Source organism: Halichoerus grypus, chromosome 11, assembly GCF_964656455.1.
Source record: "Halichoerus grypus chromosome 11, mHalGry1.hap1.1, whole genome shotgun sequence".
Lineage (NCBI taxonomy): Eukaryota > Metazoa > Chordata > Mammalia > Carnivora > Phocidae > Halichoerus > Halichoerus grypus.
In genome coordinates, this window is record NC_135722.1 from 49,553,271 (window position 1) to 49,559,979 (window position 6,709).

Genomic DNA, 6,709 nt, shown 5'->3' on the forward strand with positions numbered 1-6,709 from the left:
GCAAAGAACAACAAATGTTAAGTCAATATACCAAAAAGTTACCAGTAGTTTTCTCCTGACTAGGGATTTTCTTTATACTTTTGTTGTTTTCCAGTCGCCTTACATTGAGTATTTGCATCTTATATTGAAAGACAATACTTACAAAAAATTTATCTAAGCATATCTGGACTGTATACTTAAACATCAAATAGAATTGAGCCTTAAATCTGTAAATATATAGTCATAATGCCTTGCAAAAAGGGCCTAAAAGAATAATGTTTTGTTAAATAAAGTATAGTAAAACCCTGCAATAAAATACTATGCAGGCACAGTAATTGATTATATAAATGCATATGTATTAGAAACAGTGTCAACAAGTACTGCCAGAAAAGTAGTTACAAACCCTCTACATACTGTATGGTGACTCCATAACATAATAAAATAAAATAAAATTTGAAAAAAAACCCTATACATAGTACAATCAATATTTTATATATGTATCATCTGATAATATTTTCCAGGTAGATAAAGGAGTAGATCAAGCTATAGATACAGATGGAGAAAAAAATACAGACACAGACAGAGATACAGACGCGGATGTAGATATGTAAGTATATAGATATAGATATATAAACGTAGGAGACAAAATTTTAACAATAAAATTGCTCGGGGGCTGTACGTTTATGGGTTTATGAGTTCCATTTCATGTTTGCTTTTTTTCATAATTTCTAATATTTTCTACAAGGGACATCGATTTTTAATTAAATACATATTTAAAAAAGAAACATGGACAACACACTATCTTCCTCCAAGAGGAAGTACCAACTAAAGAGCACACTGGGAAGGAGCTGTGGGTGGAGAGAGTCACAGAGGAGAAGAGATGAGAAGTGGGTGTGGAAGGAGGAATAGGAGTTTTCCACAAGCCGATGGAGGTTATCCCGAGGCAGAGCAGGGACATGGAGAACATGGCATGGCCTGGGAAAGGTGAGGCATAAATGGCCTGGTGAGTCTGATGCTCCGGTCGCTCGGAGGTGACATGGGCAGTGCTGCAGTAAAGGAGGTGAAGAGTCAGGTCGTTAAAGGCCTCGACTACCCCACTGAAGAAGGGATCACTGAAGAACATGGCCTGACATTGAGATTGGAGGAGCCCCCCCCCTCAGCATCCCCCCAGCACACATCAGCCCTCAGAAACCACAGGAGGGACCAGTCTCCATTACCTCAGTCTCCTCAGGGGTTGTTCTGCCAAATACAAAACACACAATTCATTTACATTCTCTTATTACAGACCTTCATGTTGACAGGATATAAATTATAATATAATAGGAATAACTGCAAAACGTAGGAATCACTGATTCTGAGAATGTCATTAGCCAGAATGAAGGGCATTAAGGAGTATATGATTGTCTAGAGACCTCACAAGATGTCTCAGAGCTTGAGAAACTCACTGAGGAATAGCCGAACAAAATCCCAGGCCAGAGCACTGCTCTCACTTCATCTATTTCTAAAGATCATGCTAGAGTCATTAAGGATATATGACTTCTGAAAATCAATGCATCCTGTCCCAGGGTCTTGGTGGGAGCGGGCTTGCTCAGTCCAACGGGGTGCTGTGCTCAGGTTGTTTTGATGACAAAGGAGTAAGTCCTGCAACCTCCCTGGTGAACTTGCTCCAGACACAGAACTCACTGAGCCATTTCCGAGTGTTTCAGTGGATCCCCCCACGCACCACTTCCAGAGACCACCTCATAGATGGCTAGGGATTCTGAAAACTCAGTTCTTAAACCAAAGTGATTTCTGCTTTGCAAACAACACATGAACCACCTGCTCCCGGATTTGCTTGGTCTTGATCCCATAAATGACAGGATTCAGCATAGGTGGGGCAAGCATGCAAAGATTAGCCAACAAGATGTGGGTATGAGGAGGAATGTGGTGTCCAAACCTCTGAGTAAGGATTGTAAAGATTCCAGGCCCATAAAAGAGGACAATGACACAGATGTGGGAGCCACATGTGTTGAGAACTTTGTGGCGAGCATCTTGAGAAGGGATGCAGAAGACAGCACAGAGAATCAGCACCTAGGAAACAAAAATTAGCACAGCATCTAAAACCACTGTTAACATTAGGATGGAAAATCCTTACCAGATATTCATTCGAATGTCATTACAAGCATATTTGGCCAAGCCAATGTGTTCACGAAAGGTGTGTGGAATGACATTATTGTGGCAGAAAATCAATCTTTTCAAAAGAAATATTATGGGGAAAAGTGTACAGAACTTCTCAGAAAGACAGTCACACCGATTTTCCCAATCAGAGCACGTGTAAGAATAGTGGTGCACCTCAGGGGGTAGCATATGGCAATGTATCGGTCAAACGCCATCACCAGCAAGATCCCTGACTCAGAGATGAAAGTGCAGTGGATGATGAAGAACTGAGTGATGCAGCGATCCAGGGAGATCTCCCCAGCATGGAACCAGAAGATGGCCAAGGCCTGAGGTACTGTGCACGTGGAGAGGACAATGTCCACTCCGGCCAGCATGCAAGGGAGGAGGTACATGGGTTCACGGAGGCTGCGCTTCATGAGGATAAGGCAGATGAGCAGGCTGTTCCCGAGCAGGGCGATGACATAGGAAATGAAGAAGGGGATGGAAATCCATGTGTGCTGGTCTTCTAGCCCAGGGATGCCCAGGAAGTGGAAGACCGTGTAACTAATAGCAGTGTGGTTTAAGGCAGTCATGCCTGGAGTAGATGACCTGGGATCTTACTTTCTGTTTACAAAGAGATAAAAATACATATTCTTAAAAAAAAAAAAAGTTATTTATTTATTTGAGAGAGAGAGAGTGAGCGAGCACAAGCAGGGGGAGGGGCAAAGGGACAGGGAGAAGCAGATTCGGGCTGAACAGGGAGCCCGACATGGGGCTCAATCCCAGGACCCTGAGATCATGACCTGAGCTGAAGGCAGATGCTTAACCCCGAAAATACACATTCTTTTTAATATATTCTTAAGGGGAATTATTCTAATATTCTTTGTGAATATTAGAGCTTTTGGCATATCTCACACTCTTCATCTTCTCGGAACATGCAAATAGGAAATATGCAAAGATAAAGGATATGGTCTGTGCCTCAATGAATGACAGCCAGTTATATTCACCTCCAACTAATCAAAGTCAGAAACATTATTGTATGTATTTCACTTTCAAACAGAGGATTATACATAAACAGAAAAACTCATTATGCATGACTAGGGAGAGTGTAAAAGATACTTGAAATTGACTAATTTATCAGAAGGGAGGCAGCATAAGAAAAGGTGAATATACTGATCAACGCACAATATGTTCATGAAACATTTCCAGCCTAGGGTGACAGGTGCATAGGGAATGCTTGGGAGGCAGAGAGGAATGCACAGGCAATGAAGAGCCTTGATCACAACTTCATACTTAGACCTCACCCTTTACACAGGGGGCAGTCATCACATGTCTTGAAGATTTACTGGAATAGTAATTGACTGAGAAACTGGATGCTAAAAGGTAAGTTGAGTTCTAGGAATAGAGTGGGTCTGAATGTAATACAGTCACAGAGGAATTAAACTAATATTTACTGGGGCACCTGGGTGGCTCAGTCCTTAAGTGTCTGCCTTGGGCTCAGGTCATGATCCCAGAGTCCTGAGATCGAGCCCTGCGTCGGGCTCCCTGCTCTGCGGGAAGCCTGTTTCTCCCTCTCCCACTCCCCCTGCCTGTGTTCCCTCTCTCGCTTTCTCTCTGTGTCAAATAAATAAATGAAATCTTTAAAAAAAAAAAACACTAATATTTACTAATCATTGTTTTATGCCAGGGATTGCAGTATCCACATTGCATGTGGCATTTTGTATACTCTTCGTGTAGGGAGCAGACCTCCACTCTAGCAAGTGGATATTTTCATTGTCTCCATTTCACACCTAAAGAGAGATTCAAAGAATATGAATGACTTGCCAAATTTCACAACAATAATTGATGGAATGAGTTTGAAATCTCTCTGACTTCACCACATACAGTTTGCTCACTTGTGAAGACAAGAGAACTTTAAGAGGTAACAGTCGGGGCTTGTGTGTCTTGCGTTCACACCTTGGGGAGCTAAGCTTAGAAATGACTGAAATTGGGGTGCCAGGCTGGCTCAGTCAGTGGATCGTTCAAGACTTTTGATCTTGAGGTTGTAGGTTTGAGCCCCGTGTAGAGGTCGCTTAAAAATTAAAAAAGAATTAAAAAATAAAAAGAAATGACTGAAAGTTGGAGGAAAAAAGGCATTATTTCTGGGGAAGGGTGTGCAGTACTTGGTATTTGGAAGATTATTCTGATAGAAACTAACATGTAATTTTAACCATTTGCTTCCTAGCAGACTTTCCTTCATTCATTAGCTTAATCATTCAGCAAGCTTATTTGAAGCATGGGCTATTTTTCAGGCATCCATCCTAACTGGGCTTATGGATTGGGAGAGTGGTGGGTATGTAAGCAGATGGGTTCAGCAAAACGTCCCAGGTGTAGCTCAGAAGGCACCTCCTGACAAGATAGCCGTATCTAATCCTGTTTTCTCCAGAATGAAGAAGTGGAGCCAATAATAAAATACCTTCTTCACAGGGTTTCTGAAGATATTAAATGAAGGGGTATTTTAAAATATCTAGCTCAGGGGCTAAGATAAATCTTACACTTCCACTCCAGCTCCCTCTCTTGGTATGGCGCGAGCCAAGCTACTCATGCTGTTTGACAAAGTCCAAGTACGGGGGACGATCCTGAAAACAGGAGACTCCACAGCTGGCTCCTGCTCTTCTCTTTCATTTTGTTTATGGCAATCTTTATAATTGTGGGAATATTTCTGGGGTTTCGTGATAAAGTGACTACTCACCTTAGTTACGCCTATCTAAGCAATCATAATGAAATGAATTCCACGAAGAATTAGTTTCTATAGAACAAAATAACAAAACGGTCACGCTCCGTCTAGCACCTTTCTCTTTGCGTACTGTTTTTTAGTTTTAGCGAAACCCAATAAGCAGAAATCAATAAAGGTCATGTTAATCATTACAAAGGAAAAATGAAAGAAGGCTATGGCTGTAATCCAGAAAATGATCTAAGATTTGGAAAAACAAAAATATCCTAACATATAAATAAAGTTCCTCCGAGGCTGTCAGGAGGAGATGCTTGCAACCTGACCCTGTGTCTGTGTCTCCTCATTCGCCGACGCCGTCCTTTCCTACGAGAGACCCACCCCGGCTGGAGCTGGACTCCGGCATTGGTGCCTTGATTTTTCTTTCTGGAAGGAAAGTAGGCTCCTAGTTCTCACACCTGCCAAGATGCCCTGGCTCCTTCCCCAAAATCCCCTCCAGTATCTGGCTTGGGGCAGGTGACCAGTTCGCTGCCATTCTCAGGGCTCCTTTCATGGTTTTCCAGGAGGAGTCTGTAGTCTAAGTAAATGCATTTTCTGTTTTCTCATCTCTAATCTATAATTATTAGGGCATCTGCCACTGATAGAATTGGTTCTCCTGATTTGCCACTCTTCAGGAACTTCCATCCAGCCCATATATCCTCAGCTCCCCTCCCAGACCTCACCTCCCACATCTGCTAGAACCAATAAGATTTGCACCTCTGGTCTTTACCACTTTGTCCACATGTATCAATAGCCTCCAAGAGTCCTGTCACCTCTGGCCTGTTGGGGACAGAACACCAGCCCTGTCCTTACCTTGATCTGGAAACCTCCCCACCCCCCAGATGTCTAATTCACTCACCAGCCTTAGGCCGAGTCTCCAGGAGCAGATGACATGAGATCCATAATAAAATTCAGCTTGTGGGCAGGAGTTGAGCTGTTTATCCTCTTTTGTGGAACCCTGGAGGGAGCACTTACCCTAGGGCTCCAGGGACAGAGCCAGTCTCCACCAACCTCGCCTTCTTCCCAAATGGGCTGTGTCTCTCAAACCATTTCCCATCTCCCCCCACCCTTCCTCCTGATCATCTTCTCTCTTGCTTCTTTCTCTGATAGGAAAGCCTTTTCCACCTAATCTAGCCTTGCTAGAGGCCTATTTAATGAATGTTAACTCATTTTCAAAGGGAATATAAATATAAATATAAATAATATGTACCAATGATTTCTATTTGTAAAGTTTTGTTCCTCATAAAAAGACTACTTAGGTTGAAGTTATATTTATCCCCTGGATTTTAATAAGTTGCAAATTTTAGAATCATGAATAATGATTTTTTTTTTAAGATTTTATTTATTTATTTGTCAGAGAGAGAGAGAGCACAAGCAAGGGGAGCGGCAGGCTGAGGGAGAAGCAGGCTCCCTGTTGAGCAAGGAGCCCAATGCGGGACTCAATCCCAGGACCCTGAGATCATGATCTGGGCCGAAGGCAGATGCTTAACTGACTGAGCCACCCAGGCGTCTCTGTTGTCAAGCTTTTGACCATTCGTCACTCTGATGGTTTATCAAGTGTGGCTGGCCAGTCTGCAAAAATGGCTGCCAATAATTCTTTCCTCTGCCGCACACATAAGCCAATTCCTGCCATCATGAGGTGCAGTCTGTTCTCCAGCCCCTTGAATCTGGGATGGTCTTATGATTTGTTTTGACCAATAAAATAGGGTTGAAATGATCTGTGAATTAGAGGGCATATGGACCTTGCAACTTCCATTTTGCCCTCTTGGAAGCTAGCAGCCATTTAAAAAGCTCAGGCTGGACAAATGAGTAAGAGACCAGGTGGAGAGAGATCACATTGAGGAC

General features: G+C 42.7%; 1 pseudogene; it reads right to left on the bottom strand.

The window, feature by feature from the left end:
* Nucleotides 1-1,746: 1,746 nt before the first annotated feature.
* On the bottom strand, nucleotides 1,747-2,824 carry LOC118525319 (olfactory receptor 52B4-like; annotated as a pseudogene).
* Between the last annotated feature and the right edge of the window lie 3,885 nt (nucleotides 2,825-6,709).